Source organism: Sapajus apella, unplaced genomic scaffold, assembly GCF_009761245.1.
Source record: "Sapajus apella isolate SASKATOON/1434 unplaced genomic scaffold, GSC_monkey_1.0 scaffold13, whole genome shotgun sequence".
Lineage (NCBI taxonomy): Eukaryota > Metazoa > Chordata > Mammalia > Primates > Cebidae > Sapajus > Sapajus apella.
The window spans coordinates 6,137,351-6,151,983 of NW_022436953.1; the positions used below are offsets into that span (position 1 = coordinate 6,137,351).

A 14,633-nucleotide genomic window follows, 5' to 3' on the forward strand; every position below is an offset into this window, starting at 1 on the left:
TTTTTTTTTTTTTTTTTTTTTTTTTTTTTTTTTTTCCTTTTTTTTTGAGATGGAGTCTTGCTCTCTTGCCAGCCTGGAGTGCAGCGGTACAATCTCATCTCACTGCAACCTACGCCTCCTGGGTTCAAATGATTCTCCTGCATCAGCCTCCTGAGTAGCTGGGACTATAGGCGCATGCCACCATACCCAGCTAATTTTTGTATTTTTAGTAGTGACAGGGTTTCACCATGTTGGCCAGGATGGTCTCAATCTCTTAACCTGTGATCTGCCACCTCGGCCTCCCAAAGTGCTGGGATTACAGGTGTAAGCCACCGTACCCGGCCAAGAATCTTTTTATAGTGTGAGTAATTGCCCCTTATTGTAAATATTTTTAAGATTGGGTGTAGGCCTCTCAGGCTTTCTCAGAGCAGAGCCTCAGCTGCTGCTGCAGAGCACCTCCTTTGTGACTTGTAGGCATTACTCTACCCTGTGTGGTTACATGCTACAAGAGTTACCCGTATACATACTGTACAGAGTATGTGTCGTTTATGTTTGATGTGTACACACATATACCTGCCTATGTATATAGCATAATTCTGTTTGATTGTCTTGCCTCACTTGTGCTGTCCACCTTAAACTTAGTGAGTTTATGGGGAACATTCCATCCATCCATTTGCGTGTGAGAACATGCTGAGCAGTATAATTAAGTAAGTGGACTGTTTAAACCTGCTTTTCCAGATCTAAGTAACATCTACAGTCCTACAACCCAGCCTTGGAAATAGCATCAAGGCAGTGGGAGGCAAATGAAAGGAGAATGATGAGGCTCTGGTGCGTGTGGGGCGGGGGTGGAGAGGCCCACGCCCAGCCATGGAGCTATATGAGGCAGCCTTGGAGGCCTGCTCTGAAGCATGACTCAGATGACTTCTATAACAGTCCTGACCTGCTGGTGGACAGCTACCCTCTGGTAGGTTTGCGCAGAGGTGGAAGCTGAGCTGGAGAGAAAAGGAAGTCGAAATGAGAGAGATCTGATAATGAGGAGCACCCAGAGGCAGTGAAGGCTTCTAGATGTGGCTAGATATGGTTAGATTAGGGTGATTTTAGTTAGGATTCTTCCAGTTATAAGAAAATAGGTGGGGCACAGTGGCTGATAACTGTAATCCCAGCAGTTTGAGAGGCCTAGACAGGCAGATCACTTGAGGTTAGAAGTTCAAGATCAGCCTGGCCAACATGATGAAACCCCATCTCTATTAAAAATACAAAAAATTAGCTGGGTATGGTGGCATACACCTGTAATCCCAGCTATTTGGGAGGCTTAAGGCATGAGAATAGAGAATTATTTGAACCCGGGAGGCAAAGGGTTACACCCCTGCACTTCAACGTGGGCATCAGAGTGAGACTCCATCTCAAAAAAAAAAAAAAAATTAGCTGGGTGTGGTAGTATGCACTTGTGATCCCAACTACTTGGGAGGCTGAGTCGGGAATATCATTTGAGTCCAGGAGGTCAAGGCTGCAGTTAGCTGTGATCATGCTGCTACAGTCAGCCTGGCTGATAGATCAAGACCCTGTCTCTTTTAAAAAAAAAAAAAAAAAAAAAAAAAAAAAGGAAAAAAAACGGCAGAAACCCAACTCAAACTACCTTAAACAATAACAGGGCCAGGCATGGTGGCTCACACCTGTAATCCCAATACTTTCGGAAGCTGAGGCAGTGAGGAAGGCAGATTGCTTGAGCTCAGGAGTTTGAGACCAGCCTGGGTAACATGGTGAAACCCCACAGGGGTAGAGTAAAAATATTGAAAAATTAGCCAAGCAGGGCCATGCGCGGTGGCTCATGCCTATAATCCTAGCAATTTGGGAGGCCAAGGCGGGTGGATCACGAGGTCAGGAGATCGAGACCATCCTGGCCAACACAGTGAGACCCTGTCTTTAAAAAAAAAAAAAAAAATTAGCGAAGCATGGTGACATGCATCTGTAGTCCCAGCTATTCGGGAGGCTGAGGTAAGAGGATTACTTGAGCCAGGGAGGTCGAGGCTGCAGTGAGCCACGATCGCACAACTGCACTCCACTTTGGACAACAAAGCAAGACCCTGTCTTAAATAAAAAACAAACAAAAAACAGACTTTATTGCCTCAAGTGACTGGGACAACAAGGTTTCAGGTATGGCTTGATGTATATGTTCAGTGGGGTCCTCTGGGCTATGGTGATAGCTGTGACTCTCTGTATGTTGATCTTGTTCCGTAGACTCTCCCCACGTGCCACCATTGGGGAGATGAGCACCATCATTCCTAGCTTCAGTTTATCTCAGTTTGTAGTCCCAGCAGGCACAGGGCTTTTAACTTTGGTGTTTTTTGGTTTGTTTACTGATTTTTTTTTTTTTTTTTTTTTGAGGTGGAGTCTGTTGCCCAGGCTGGAATTCAGTGGTACAGTCTCGGCTCACTGCACCTCCAACTCCCAAGCAGTTCTCCTGCCTCAGCCTCTGGAGTAGCTGGGACCACAGGTGTGCGCAACCACGCCCCACTAACTTTTATATTTTTAGTAGAGACAGGGTTTTACCATGTTGTCCAGGCTGGTCTCGAACTCCTGGCCTCAGGTGATCCACCCACTATGGCCTTCCAAAGTGCTGGGATTACAGGTGTGAGCCCCACACCTGGCCTGTTTTTTTATTTGATTGTTGAGACAGGGGTCTCGCTTTGTCACCCAGGCTAGAGTACAGTGGCACCTTCTTACTTCACTGCAGCCTTGAATTTCTGGGCTCAAATGATCTTCCCATTTCAGCCTCCTGAGTAGCTACAACTACAGGTGCACACCACCACACTCAGCTAGTTTTTAAATTTTTTCCAGAGACAAGGTCTTGCTGTTGCCCAGGTTTTGGTCTTGAACTCCTAGGCTCAAGTGATCTACCCAGTTCAGCCACCCAAAGCGCCAGGATTACATGTGTGAGCCACTGTGCCCATCCAAGGCTTTAAACTTTGAACATTTCTGCATCAGTTCAGAAGGACACAGATTCATTCTGTCTGGGTCATGTGAGCACCTGGTTGGTGGCAGTGGTCCAGATGGAACACCAGGATTTACATTGAAAGTCTTCCCTCTGCCCTTTACTTCCAAGTACATGGAGTGGGAGGGAAGTCCTCTAAAGCAAAGACTAAACACTGGCAGAAGGATAGCCTAGGTTTGCACAGCAAAATCAGTTGCTGCCACAGGGCTGTAGGGACATCTCTTACCTCAGTAATCATGGTGTGCAGTTAAGCTTGGAAGTCAGATTATTAGAGAAGGTGTCGATAGAGCAGGCCCCTTCTGTTCTGTCTTGTATGTGTTGGGATGGTTTTGACTACAAGTGATAGAACACGCTGACCAGAGTGGCCTAACATTAAGGGCACTTACCTTTTATGGCAAGCCATCTGGAGGAGTGGGGCAGTTCCAGGGTTGGCTGTCATCTATTCAGTGATATTGTCAGGACCTGAATGGTTCTTAACTTCTCTGCCCTCCTCAGCACTTTGGCTTGTCTTTTTAAACTGGTTTCATCATGTTCCAGAGATGGCTGCCATGATCCTAGCATCCTGATCACCCTTGACAGAGTCTACAGGCAGTAAGAGATATTTCTGTCCTGTGTCCTTTAAAGATGAACCAAAACCTCCATAGAATCACCCTCTTCGGTGTCCTCTTTGCATCTCATTGGCTAGAGTTGGGTCAAGGATCATATTGGCTGGGAATGGGCCTAGCTCCCTGAATGACCAGGGAATGACCAGGAAAAGGCAGAAAAAACAAAATTGGGGTTCTGTTAGGAGGGGAATGGCAAAACACTCCCACCTGAGAAGCCCCAGCCCCGCCTGAGATCAGAGGAACCTTTCATATTGGTCAAGACACTGGGAAGAGAATGTTCCAATCATGAGGACAGGATGGCTGTCATTTCACCTGCTATGGCAGATTTACAAACAAATCTAGCCTGTGGCATGAGTCGTTTGGAAAGTTTTACAGTAAATGTATCAGTAACTTCACCAGTAGACACTTCTGTGTCTGTCTGTCCTACTTTGCAGCCAGTTTTTCTTACTTCCCTGTTCCCCTTTCATTTTACGATCAGCTTCTTCTTCTCAGATTGCCAGTGACTGTTCCCCTGCCCCTATCCTCTGGGTTTCATTAGAAAGAAACCATTCTCCAACTCAGCAGAGCTTGATTTCTGAGCTGTGCTTTAGAATTCTGCTGGAGAGGCTGTCAGCTCTCAGAGCTGCCATTGGTAGGCCTTAACCACAAATTCCAAGGCAATTTCATTTGCGTTTTTAGGAAAAACATATCACCCAACCTTGTAACTGACACTGGAAATGGAAGTGCCTTCGCTTGCTGCTGTTTAATGGCAACCTCATGACATGTGCTGAGTCAGCTCAATTTGTGATTTGGGCCCAGGTGGGGAGCTGGGATGGCACTGCATGAGTAGGGATCTCTCCCAGGCCATCGGAGCTCATGGCTGATCCAATCCTGGGGTACTGACAGACTCTAACATTAACAGAGGTTTTTCTTTGTTTGTTTTAACATTTTCTTCCTTTTCCCCTGTTTTTCTTGCTCATTTTATAATGAGCAAGAAATACTTACTCATTATAAAATTGAAACTTAGAAATATAAAATCTGACATAGAAGGTGAAAATCCTTCATAATTCATTCCCTCACAGAGAAAACTTTGGTTGTTCCTCTTTCCAGGTTTTCTTTGCCATGCGTATGTCTGAATAGAATTAGCAGTATTTTGGCCAGACACGGTGGCTCTTGCCTGTAATCCCAGCACTTTGGGAGGCTGAGGTGGGCAGATAGCTTGAGGTCAGGAGTTCAAGACCAGCCTGGCCAACATGGTGAAACCCCATCTCTATTAAAAAAAAAAAAAAAAAAAAAATACAAAAATTAGCCGGGCATGGTGGCTCATGCCTGTAATCCCAGCTACTTGGGAGGCTGAGGCATAAGAATTGCTGGAACCTGGGAGGCGAAGGTTGCAGTAAGCTGGGAGCATGCCACTGCACTCCAGCCTGGACAAGAGAATGAGACTTGTCTCAAAAAGCAAAGAATTTTCAGTATTTTGTAAAAATGGGCTATGCTTTTCATACTGTTTTTCACTTTGCTTTTTAAATTTACTATCATTTGGACATCTTTTCATGTCAGCGTGTTCTTTTTAATGAGACACTTTTTTAGTGCCTACATATAATGTACTTTATTTAACCATTCTTCTATTGTTAGGCATTTGGGTCATTTCTAATTTCTTTCTTTCACAAAGCTACAGTGAGCATCCTTGTATATGTACATCTTTGTACTCTTGCCTAAGTATTTCTGCAGGATAAATTCCTTGAAGTGGGATCACTGGGTTAGGAGAAGTGAACCTTTTACGTGTTAATAACCATTGCTAAAGGATTTTTAAAATAAGGGGGAATTAGATGAATGAATATGATATTAAAATAATACTGTTGGGACCATCCAGTAAATTGTTATTATTTTCCACAAACAATAGAAGGATTATTATATAAAAGTGGTTGTTTTTGTTTGTGTGTTTTGTTTGAGACAGAGTGTTGCCTTGTCACCCAGGCTGGAATGTAGTGGTGAGATCTTGGCTCACTGCAATCTCTGCCGCCCAGGTTCAAGTGATTCTCCTGCCTCAGCCTCCTGAGTAGCTGGGATTAGAGGCATGAGTCACCACATCTGTCTAATTTTTGTATTATTAGTAGAGACAAGGTTTCACCATGTTGGCCAGACTGGTCTCGAACTCCCAACCTCAAGTGCTCTGCCCACCTCAGCCTCCCAAAGTGCTGGGATTACAGGCGTGAGCCAACACACCCAGCCTATTAGTGTTTTTATAGCAACAGAATATTTACCGAGACCTTTAGAATAGGTCACCCTTCTTAGGTTCTTTGGCCAGAAAGATTAGTTCATATATGCTACGTGGCATGCATTTGGGGTTAGGAAAGATTAGCAAGCATTGTTTTTTTTCTTTTTTTGAGATGGGGTCCCGCTCTGTTGTTCAGGCTGGAGTCCAGTGGTGCGATGACAGCTCACTGCAGCCTTGATCTCCCAGGCTCAGTTGATCCTACTACCTCAGCCTCCCAAGTAGCTGGGACTACAGGTGCATGCCACCATGCCTGGCTAATTTTTATATTTTTGTGAAACAGGATTTTGCCATGTTGCCTGGGCTGGTCTTGAGCTCCCAGGCTTAAGTGATCTGCCCACCTTGGCCTCCCAAAGTAGAGAGATTATAGGTTAGCCACTGCGCTGGCCAGCAAGCCTTATACAGTGTGTTGCACTGTTTAGAGTTGCCCTGGAATCCATCCATCATGCTTCCTGTCTCTGAAGTTCAAAGAGCTGAGGGACGCAGCCTGCCTCTGTAATTCAGAGAGACTTGCAGATATTGACAGCAGGTCATGTTTTACATAAGGAACCTCAATGAATTGTAGAGTTTTCTTGGGCTTTGCTCCTCCTGCCTTTCCAAAAGTTAACAGATGTGGCTCGGTCTTTTCCTGTTGAAGCCATTTTTTAAAACTTGCTTTTCTGTAGTTAAAAGTAAGTAAATAAAACAGTAGGTATTGGCCAGGTGTGGTGGCTTATGCCTATAATCCCAACACTTTAGGAGGCTGAAACAGATGGATCACTTGAGGTCAGGAGTTCAAGACCAGGCTGGGCAACATGGTGAAATCCTGTCTCTACTGGAAATACAAAAATTAGCCAGCATGGTGGCACGTATCTGTAGTCCCAGCTACTCGGGAGGCTGAGGCATGAGATTGCTTGAACCCAGGAGGCAGAGGTTGCAGTGAGCTGAGGTCACGCCATTGCACTCCAGCCTGGGTGACAGAGCAAGACTCCAGACTCCATCTCAAAAAAATAAAACAGTAGATACTGAGCACCAAACTATCTTAGGCACTTACCTTCTCTTATTTATCCTGTGCAGTGGGTAGCCTGGTGAGGAAGGTACTGGTTGATATTGCCCCTTTTCATATGAGGCAGTAGGGAGGTGACGGGCCCTGGAGAACTTTCTGCAGTTGCCAAGGGTTCGTTTTAGACGAAGAGAGAGGACTTGGGGAAAAGGAGCTTCTTCATCAGTTATAGTTATTTTATTTAAGTGCCTGCTTCATACCTGAGGCTCTGTCAAATGCTAGGTAAGCTGTGTGGAACAAACTTTCCACTGCCTTTAGCCAGTGGAGACAGACATTGAAAAAATAAGCAAATTAGGCCGGGCACGGTGGCTCACGCCTGTAATCCCAGCACTTTGGGAGGCCGAGGCGGGTGGATCACAAGGTCAAGAGATCGAGACCATCCTGGTCAACATGGTGAAACCCCGTCTCTACTAAAAATACAAAAAATCAGCTGGGCATGGTGGCACGTGTCTGTAATCCCAGCTACTCAGGAGGCTGAGGCAGGAGAATTGCCTGAACCCAGGATGCGGAGGCTGCGGTGAGCCGAGATCGCGCCATTGCACTCCAGCCTGGGTAAAGAGAGAGAAAACCCCACCCACAAAAAAAAAAAAAAAAAAAGCAAATAAATATTTGATTCTGTAAGATTACTAAAAGGGAAGGATGAGGAACTAAAATAAGACTTATGTAGCTGGAGGGAGGTGAGGGAGAGGTGAGGGCCCAGGAAAAGCTGGAGGCCTGGCAGGGATGGGAAAGTGCTGGACTTGAGGCAAGTTGTGGTGCATTTGCCTCAAGAGAGTCTGGATTTGATTTTTAGGGCAATGGAAAGCTGTGAAAGCATGTTAACCTACTTGGGAGGCTGAGAGGGGAGGATAGATTGAGTCCAGGAGGTTGAGGCTGCAGTGAGCCACGATCTTGCCACTGCGCTCCAGTCTGGGCGACAAACAGAGCAAGACCCTGCCTCAAAAAAAGAAAAAAGAAAGGAAAATGAACACATGTTAAGGAGGAAGGTGAAATGGCTAGTTTAGAGAGTGAAATCCTTTTTTTTTTTCTTCTTAAGATGTACTTGGATTTGAAGTGTTTGAGACTTTAGCTGCATTTTGAGAATGGCTCATTTGCAGAAGGGACAGGGGCTGCTGCAGCAGTCCGAGCACAGCCCTCAGGGTCATGGATACTTCTTAGCTCTGCCATTCCAGTCCCTGGGGTCTTGAAGTTAGCAGAATCCTGCCTCAAGCCCTGCTGTATCCTGAGACTCTCCAGGCTAAGAAGGGGACCCTTCTCTCTTGAGGGTGTTAGCAGCCTCAGCATTGCTATGCTCAGCAGCACACTACAGGGCTCTCTTCTCAGATCCAAGAGGGAGATCAGGCTTTGCCTCCTCTGCCCTGCAGATGAGTGAAGAAAGTCAGGAACGTTGGGTGAGGAGCTCAGAGCACGTCTCCAGGAAAGATGTTAGTAGGCTGTAGGCAGCTTCTCATCTACAGCTCACCTGGCTTTCTTCTCTCGTGTGCCAAATAATTGTGGTCTTAATACCTTTTCCTCAAGTAAAGCTTTCTGGAAAGAGGTGCTCCATCATTATCAATGAGAGCTGTCGAGCTGTCTCTCTTTTTTTTGGAGACAGAATCTCACCCTGTCACCCAAGCTGGAGGGCAGTGGTGCAATCTTGACTCACTGCAGCCTCCAACTCCTGGGTTAATACTATCCTCATGCCTCAGACTCCTGAGTAGCTGGGGTTACAGATTTTTGTATTTTTACACCCAGCTAATTTCTGTATTTTTAGTAGATATGGGATTTCACCATGTTGGCCACGCTGGTCTTGAACTCTTGGGTTCAAGTGATCTGCCCGCCTTTGCCTCCCAAAATACTGGAGGCATGAGCCACTGGGCCCAGCCTCAAGCTCTCTTGTTTCCTGGTTTCACTGAGCTGTCTATTGCCCCAGTCAGCTAACTAAAGCCAAATGGAACCGCCTGCTTATATTCATATCATTTTTCTCCCTCACACTCTTTTTAATTTTCCTGAGATTTTCTTTGCCTCAACCTGATTCATCTTCTTTTCTGGTTGCTGTGGATCTGTGATATATTTTCACTTCCATCTGTTAGTAATACTGACCAACTATAAGACAAAACAAACCCTGATTTCTCTGCACTTTCCCAAGATTTTAGGTTAATAGTTGAAAGATCATGTTCCTGCTGCACTGAAGGAAAACAGGTCAGTCCCTCAGAAATGAGCTTGTGCCCTAAAACTTAAGTGATTTAGCCAATATATAAATCTGGATGTTTTTAGGGAAAACTGAAACCCTAAGAGCAGAGGTTGGCAAGTTCAGCCTACAGGCCAAATCCTGATAGCCACCTGTTTTTATAAGTAAAATCATGTTGGAACACAGCCATACCCATCATGGATTACGTGGGCTTCTTTTGTGCTACAGCAGTGGGGTTGAGTAGTTGTAACAAGAATGATATGACCCTCAAAGCCTGAAATATTTGATCTCTGGCTATTCACTGCAAAAGTCGTCCAACACCTGACTTAAGAGAATGTTTTCCACTTCTGAATAACATCTCAGGTGGAGAGGTAGCTATCTCTGTGAGATTTTAGAGGCCCTGAGAAATGAGTTGCCTTAGCTGGGTCCTGTGCTGCGGCCCATGGTAGAGGAATCAATTACAGTACCTAGAGGGTTTGTTGGGGTAGGGGGTATGCATCTCCTGCTGTGTTGCTGAAGGATTTGAAGCAAATTCCTTTAGCTTCCATGGGTCTGTATCCTACTTGGAGAAGTACATTAAATGCTTTGAAACTCTTAGTAGAGTCTATTTGATACAGGCATTCAACTAGGAAAATTCACCCTCAGACTAGGTCACTGGCTCTTTCAGCAGAATGTGGCCCTTTTGTCTCTAGCACCTGCAATTCAGGGATGCTTTCTGCAGGGGGCAGTGAAGTCCACTGGCAAGCAGAGAGAGCAGCTGGAGAGTTAGGACAGGAGGCTTGGCTCTCTGCAGAAGGTAAAGCCGTTTGGTGACTGGAAACCACTCACGATAAGTGTTCAGTAAAGAGGGCTGGAGAAGAACGTGGCTGAGTGCAGGCATTCAAATGGCAGGTTGCCTGGGTTCAAATCCTAGTTGGGCCACGTGGAACCAAAATTGAACATTTCCAAGACTCGGTTACTTCATCTGTGAAACAGAGGTAATAGTCATATCTACTTCATGATATAGGTAGTCCTCCTAATGCAGAGCCTAGCACTATACATGGAAACAATATTATTTATGTTGTTATTTAAGAAGCATATTGTAAAATAAAAGGAAACAGGTTTTGTTTGTTTGTTTTTTTTTTTAAAGCAACATAGGCCAGGTGCTATGGCTCACGCCTATAGCCTCAGTGCTTTGGAAGGGTGAGGCTGGAGAATCGCTTGAGCCCAGGCGTTTGAGACTAAACTCATGAGACCCTGTCCCTACAAAAATAAAATAAAGTTAGCTGGGTGTGGTGATGTGCTCTTGTAGTCCCAGCTAGTCGGGAGCCTGAGGTAGGAGGATCACTTTCTTGAGCCCACAGCCATCAAGGATGATTGTGACACTGCACCCCAGCCCAGGCAACAGAATGAGAACCTGTCTCAAGAAAAAAAAAAAAGACCGGGACAGTGGCTCATCCCTGTAATCTCAGCACTTTGGGAGGTCCAGGTGGGTTGATCACTTGAGCCCAGGAGTTCAAGACCAGTCTGGGCAACATGGTGAAACCCTATCTCTACAAAAAATACAAAACTTAGCCAGGCATGGTAGTTTGCGTCTGTAGTCCTAGCCACTCGGGAAGCTGAGGCAAGAGGATCACCTGACCCCCATTTGGGGAGTTAGAGGTTGCATGAGTCAAGATTATGCCACTGCATTCCAGCCTGGGTGGCAGAGCAAGACCCTGTCTCTAAAAAGAAAGAAAGAAAAAGAAAAAAAATATATTGCAACACTTTATACAGTTGGGTTCCAATTCTGGTAACAATATGTACATGTCCACATACATCACTGGCAGACACATGTGAAAATATTCACCAAAGGCCATCTTAGGGTGATGAGGTTATATGTCATTGATATTTTCCTTTTTGTACTTTCTTGCCATTTTGAATTTTTTTGCATAGAGCATGGGTTTCATTATCAGAAAAGAAAAAACTGAAAGGATAACTATGATTGTTTTTTTTTCTAGACAGAGTCTTGCTCTTTGTCATCCATGCTGGAGTGCAAGGGCATGATCTTGGCTCACTGCAACCTCTGCCTCCTGGGTTCAAGCGATTCTCCTACCTTGGCCTCCGAAGTATCTGGGATTACAGGTGCCTGCCACCATGCCTGGCTCATTTTTGTATTTTTAGTAGAGACAGGGTTTCGCCATGTTGGCCAGGCTGGTCTTGAACTCATGACCTCAAGTGATCCCCCTGCCTTGGCCTCCCAAAGTGCTGGGATTTACAGGTGTGAGCCACTGGGCCCAGCCAAATTTTTCTTTTTCTTTTCTTTTATTTTCCTTTTTTTTTTTTTTTTTTTTTTTTTTTTTTTTGAGACAGGGTCTCATTGTTACCCAGGCTGGAGTACAGAGGTTCAATCACAGCTCACTGCAACCTCATCCTCCCTAGGCTTAGGTGATTCTCCCACCATAGCTTCCTGAGTAGTTGGGACTACAGGTGCACACCACCATGCCTGGCTAATATTTCTATTTTTTTGTACAGCTGGGGTTTCCCCATTTTGCTCAGGCTGGTCTCAAACTCCTGGACTCAAGCCATCTGCCTGCCTCAGCCTCCCAAATCTCTGGGATTATAGGCTTGAGCCACCATGCCTGGCTAACTGAATTTTTAAAAGAACTTCTCAGAGGCTAGGCACAGTGAGCCCTGAGAAGCAACCCTAGACCTCAAGTGCAGATGTGGACAGGTTACCACTTCAAGGCATGCTCTCTGGTACTGAGGAGAATGTGTTTATTGGAACAGCTTTGGATAAGATAAAGTGATCTGCTTGCTTGCTTTCTCCTTTTTTTTTTTTTTTTTTTTTGAGACAGAGCCTTGCTCTGTCGCCAGACTGGAGTGCAATGGTGCGATCTTGGCTCACTGCATCCTCTGCCTCCTGGGTTCAAGCGATTCTCCTGCCTCTCAGCCTCCCGAGTGGCTGGGACTACAGGCATACGTTACCACCCCCAGCTAATTTTTGTATTTTTAGTAGAGATGGAGTTTCACCATGTTGGCAAGGATGGTCTCTAACTTTCAACCTCATGATTCGCCCACCTTGGACTCCCAAGGTGCTAGGATTACAGGTGTGAGTCACCGCGCCCAGCCGTAGTCTGCTTTCCTACTCAGTTTCTTCATAGCTCTCTCAGGGGAAAATGACTGGCATCCCTAAGCCAGACACAGTACTGCTTGGGCTTCCATGAGAGTGGGTCTCTACCACCAGGCCTGTCTTCTTGCCTTGCAGGGCAGACATGAGGATAAGCTTGTTGTTGAGGTTCTTTCCAGGACTCAAGGACCAGGAGAACAGAATGGCGCTCCCTCGAGCATTCTGATGAGGTTCAAGCAGCATTTCTGACTCCTTACAGAACCCTCTCTCCGGGAAAATGACAACTGGAACTCGAGCCAGGGGAGGAAAAGAAAAGGGAGGGAATTCGGTGCTTTTAAAAAGGGATTGCAGCATACCCAAGCAGTGGATTGTTGTTTTGCTGGCATGCAGCAGGTAGACTCCAAAACAGCAGTGCGGGGCTTTCTCTGCCTTATCCTGCTTGGCCCAGCGGAAGCTGCATACCTGGGGCACTGTACTGGGCAGGGAACACATCTCCAGGGGAGGCTGCAGCAACATTCCCTAGCCCCAGGCCTAACTCTGGCAGCCTGTATTTGGCTTTGAAGATTTTGGGAGAACAGGACACTATCAACCTCTGGGGCCAACCAGGCATGTCTAGGTCCTCCTGTATTGAGCACCATGATGACCTGAACACAGGAAAACCTTTGTCCTTTGCTTCTCTTCACTGGGCCACTCACATCACACATTCATTGTCTTCTGTCCTTGGCTGGTACACTTTTATTCCCCCAAACAAATATAGCTTTATTGTTTTTCTAATTACAAAAAGGACATTTGAAATACTGAAAACATGAAACCAAGTTACAGAACAATGTGTAAAGTAGAGTTTCGTTTTTACTTTAAAAAAAGAAAGAAGTAGCTTTGCACAATGGCAGTATCATAGCCAATGAGGTTTATCTGAGGCACAATTATTGCTAATTGAAAACTTCCCAATACCCCGCCATGATGACTTGAAATATAGTCGGCATTGGCAATGTTTGACAGTCTCTACGGAGACTGAATTAAAATTAAAAAAAGAAAAAAATATGACTTTGATTATACATGCTCAAAAGAAAGTCTTAAAGATTGCATATCAAATGTTGACAGAAAATGTTAATAGCTGAGAAATGGGACTGATGGGAAAAGAGATTTCTATTTTTTACTTTATACATTTCTTTGTTATTTGACTTTCTTATGGTAAGACTATATTTGTAACAAATAGATATTGAGAACAAAAATAAAAATATGCTTTTGAGACAGCCATTTTTATTTGTTTATCATCCTTCTAGATACGTCTCTATACATAAAATAGGCAGTTTTACTAAATACTGTAAATACTAACATGCCTTCTTCACAGAGCATCATGTCATGGAAGTCTTTCTAGCTAAGTAAATGTAGCTTGGCTGGGCACAGTGGCTCACACCTGTAATCCCAGCACTTTGGGAGGCCGAGGCGGGTGGATCACCTGAGGTCAGGAGTTCAAGACCAGCCTAGCCAACATGGTGAAACCTCGTCTCTACTAAAGATACAAAAATTAGCCAGGCAAGATAGCAGGCACCCGTAATCCCAGCTATTTGGGAGGCTAAGGCAGGAGACTCGCTTGAACCCAGGAGGTGGAGGTTGCAGTGAGCCGAGATCGCATAATTGCACTCCAGCCTGGACAACAAAAGCAAAACTCTGTCTCAAAAAATTTACATATATGTGTGTGTGTGTGTGTGTGTGTGTGTATACCCGCACATATGTATATACACACATATACATATATATATGCATAGCAGTGCTTATAATGGTTGTATGGCATTTCATTATATGATACTAACCTAACAGACCCCTCTAGTACAAATAGACTCCTCTGAATGAACTTTCAGTTTCCATTTTTCCCTATTTTAAACAACACTGTAAGGTTGTTGCTCATATATGAACATCTTGGCAACTGTGTCCAGTTATCTCAGGGTCAGTTCCTAAAGTGGGATTGGAGGTCATAAGGCCTGCACATTTTATAATTTGGCAGCCTAGGCACTGAAGAAGCACTGTGTAGTCTTTCAAGTCCATAAAATAAGACACAGGACTCTTCCCGCCTTTGGTAGCTTTAAGGTTGGCTGCATTCCATTATTAAGGAACTGCTTTGAGGCTGGAGGCCTGCAGGCTACTCAGACTCTGTGGCCCTCGGAAAGCCCTGCACTACCTGAGTTCAACTCGCAACTCAGTCCCTTCTCCATCTCTCCAAGCAAGAAGAAATTTCCTGGAAGAGTCTGGCCTGAACACCAAAAGGTTTCACTCATGATTTATTACTACCTCTTCCTATAATCAAATCACCCAAAATTGGTTATTTGTAACCCCCTTCCTGTATCTGATTGGTAGGTAAACTTTGGAATTTGGGCAGATACATAGACAGCTGGGGGACTGGCCTATACACAGACACTCAGGTAAGTACTTGCCTCATGTCCCGTCTCTGACTCAACAGCCCCTTCTGGGAGCACATTCAACAAGGGACTTAGACCAATCAGAG

The 14,633-nt window shown here is 45.1% G+C and overlaps 1 protein-coding gene and 1 non-coding gene across 3 annotated transcripts in view; both read left to right on the forward strand.

Moving 5' to 3' along the window:
- The window catches only part of SUFU (SUFU negative regulator of hedgehog signaling), a 120,950-nt gene that overhangs the window by 52,685 nt on the left and 53,632 nt on the right, over window positions 1-14,633 (forward strand). The window lies entirely within an intron of this gene.
- LOC116554227 lies at window positions 13,003-13,141 on the forward strand. The gene has a single exon (XR_004270111.1). It is a non-coding gene; the product is annotated as a U4 spliceosomal RNA (small nuclear RNA).